Source organism: Emys orbicularis, chromosome 15 (genome assembly GCF_028017835.1).
Source record: "Emys orbicularis isolate rEmyOrb1 chromosome 15, rEmyOrb1.hap1, whole genome shotgun sequence".
In the NCBI taxonomy this organism is placed as follows: domain Eukaryota; kingdom Metazoa; phylum Chordata; order Testudines; family Emydidae; genus Emys; species Emys orbicularis.
Genome location: NC_088697.1, coordinates 13,803,757 through 13,806,792, shown reverse-complemented (window position 1 = coordinate 13,806,792; position 3,036 = coordinate 13,803,757). Strand labels below are relative to the sequence as shown.

Sequence of the window (3,036 nt, the reverse complement as noted above, 5' to 3'; positions counted from 1 at the left end):
TCCGGAGGGTGAGCGTCCTCGGACGCGATGCAGCCGCCGCAGAGAGGGAGCCTCCGAGGCTGGGAGCGGAGCACCGAGGCTGGGGAGAGGGGAGCAGGAGCCCGGGGGTGGGGGTGGGGGTGGGGGGCCTTCAGGACAACCGGTCAAGCCCCGGGAAGCGGCTGTAAAATTTTCAAAGTCCCCACCGGGACAACAGGTCACGCCCCGGGAAAAGGCTGGAAAATTTCCTAAGTCCCCGCTCGGCCACCAGGTCCACCCAGGTCTAGCAATGGGGTTGACCTGCCTGATGGCCGGTTAGTATCAACGTAGTCTCACACAGGAGGGCAGCTCTCAGGCCGGCCGGCTGCGGCTGACTCTGGGGCGGTGCCCGGTGCCCGGCAGCGAGGCGCGGGGGGGGTGGGGGGGTGAGGGGGGGGGGAGCGACACGGGGCTTACCGGCCCCGGGGCCGGGGGCGCCTCCTGCGGCTTTGGGGGCCGCGGGTCCTCCGTGGCATCCAGGCCAGGCCTCTCCTGCCTGGCCGCGGGGGGATTCGGGGGCGGTCCCGCGGGCCGGCGGCCGGGCGCAGGGGGGGGGCCCGAGCGAGTCCGCCCCGGGCCCGGGGTCTCCCCCTGCGGCTCAGGGGGGGCGTGGGTCCTCGGGGGAGGAAGCCCGGGGGGAGCTGCAGACCCGCCGTGGGGCCCTCCAGGCCAGGCCTCGCCTGGGTGGCCGCGGGGGGATTCGGGTCGGGCCCGCGGACCGGCGGCCGGGCGCAGCGGGGCCGGGAGGGTCCGGGCCAGTCCGCCGCATGCCCGGGGTCTCCCCCAGCGGCTTCGGTGGCCGTGGGTCCCCGGTGGGGCAAGCGGCGGGGAGCCTGACACCCGCCGTGGGGCCCTCCAGGCCAGGCCTCGCCTGGGTGGCCGGGGGGGGATTCGGGGCGGTCCCGCGGGCCGGCGGCCGGGCGCAGGGGGGCCGGGAGGGGCCGGGCCAGTCCGCCCCATGCCCGGGGTCTCCCCCAGCGGCTTCGGTGGCCGTGGGTCCCCGGTGGGGCAAGCGGCGGGGAGCCTGACACCCGCCGTGGGGCCCTCCAGGCCAGGCCTCGCCTGGGTGGCCGCGGGGGGATTCGGGGCGGTCCCGCGGGCCGGCGGCCGGGCGCAGGGGGGCCGGGAGGGGCCGCGCCAGTCCGCCCCATGCCCGGGGTCTCCCCCCAGCGGCTTCGGTGGCCGTGGGTCCCCGGTGGGGCAAGCGGCGGGGAGCCTGACACCCGCCGTGGGGCCCTCCAGGCCAGGCCTCGCCTGGGTGGCCGCGGGGGGATTCGGGGCGGTCCCGCGGGCCGGCGGCCGGGCGCAGGGGGGCCGGGAGGGGCCGGGCCAGTCCGCCCCATGCCCGGGGTCTCCCCCAGCGGCTTCGGTGGCCGGGGGTCCTCCGCGGAGGAAGCCGGGTGGGTGTTGGGGGGAGCCGGACCCCAGGCGCCCCGACCCGTGACCTGCGGCCGCGACCTCCGACTCGGCAGGAGCGACGAGGGGCTTTCTGGCCCGCCCCCCCCCCCCCTTCTCCTTCCTCCCCAGAAAAAGGAGAGAGAGCTGGCTCGGACCGGGAAAAGCTGCCTACGGCACCTGGGATTCCCAGGCGGTCACCCATCCAAGTACTAGCCAGGCCCGGGACGGTTTACCTTCCGAGATCGGACGGGATCGGGGGCGTTCGGTCCGGTATGGCCGTAGGCACCCGGCTCCGCGCCTCCTCGCCCGCTTTCCCCTGCCGGCGCCCGGGCCTGCCGCACGGCGAGCCCCGGTCGGACTGCCCCGTGCGGCAGGGCCCCCGTCTCTCGCGGGCCCGATCCTTTTTTTTCCTTTTCAAGCTCCGGGGCCCGGGCTGGCCCGTCAGAGCCCCTTCCCCTCCCCCCCCCCCTCCCTCCGGCGTCGGGAAAAATATTTTCCCGGACTTCCAGCGGGCCCGATCCTGTCAGCCGGGGGTGGGGGGGGGGGCAGTCCCTCGCTGCGGCCAGGGAGGGTGAGCCCGGGGCGGCTTGCCTGGCGGCCGGGTCCCGGCAGGCCCGATCCATTCCCCCCCTCCCCGTCCCCCGTCCCCCAGCGGTTCCAGCGGTTCCCCGCCCCGCCCCCGCGCCTGGTTCGCACCCTGTTCCTTCGGGCCGAGGAAGGCGTACCCCGGGGGGAACCGTCCGAGTCCCCTCCCGGGCACCAGGTCAACCCGTGGAATCGAACGGGGTTCACCTGGCTGGCCGGTATGCTTTCCGGCCACCGGGTCAACCCATAGGTTTTAACTGGTATACCTGGTGGCCGCTTTGCCAGGTCAACCCGGTTCTCCCTCCTTCCCTGGGCGCCCCCTCCTCGGAGGCGTCGGGTTAAACTTTTTCCAGACTTCCAGGGGCCCGATCCAGTCAGCCGGGAGGCAGTCCCTCGCTGCGGCCGGGGACGGTGAACCCAGGTCGGCCTGCCTGGCGGCCGGGTCCCTGTCTCTCGTGGGCCCGATCCTTCTTTTCCTTTTCGAGCAGGGGGGGCCCGGCCCGCCCCGGTAGCGCTCCTCGGAGGCGTCGGGCAATTCCCCCCCCCCCCCCCCGCACCCCACCCAGACTTCCAGGGGCCCGATCCTGACGGCCGGGAGCCAGTCCCTCGCTGCGTCCGGGGACGGTGAGATGCTCGGCCACCAGGTCAACCCGGAGGAAGCGGGCTGAAATTTTTTTTTCCAAGTCCGAAAGATTGTCCAAGTCCCCGCTCGGCCACCAGGTCAACCCGGAGGAAGCGGGCTGACAATTTTTTCCAAGCCCGAAAATTTTTTCCAAGTCCGAAAGATTGTCCAAGTCCCCGCTCGGCCACCAGGTCAACCCGGAGGAAGCGGGCTGACAATTTTTTCCAAGCCCGAAAAATTTTTCCAAGTCCGAAAGATTGTCCAAGTCCCCGCTCGGCCACCAGGTCAACCCGGAGGAAGCGGGCTGACAATTTTTTCCAAGCCCGAAAAATTTTTCCAAGTCCGAAAGATTGTCCAAGTCCCCGCTCGGCCACCAGGTCAACCCGGAGGAAGCGGGCTGACAATTTTTTCCA

The 3,036-nt window shown here is 72.6% G+C and overlaps 1 non-coding gene across 1 annotated transcript; it reads right to left on the bottom strand.

Moving 5' to 3' along the window:
• Window positions 1–1,581: 1,581 nt before the first annotated feature.
• On the bottom strand, window positions 1,582–1,700 carry LOC135889722 (5S ribosomal RNA). Its single transcript, XR_010562053.1, has one exon. It is a non-coding gene; the product is annotated as a 5S ribosomal RNA (ribosomal RNA).
• Window positions 1,701–3,036: the final 1,336 nt, after the last annotated feature.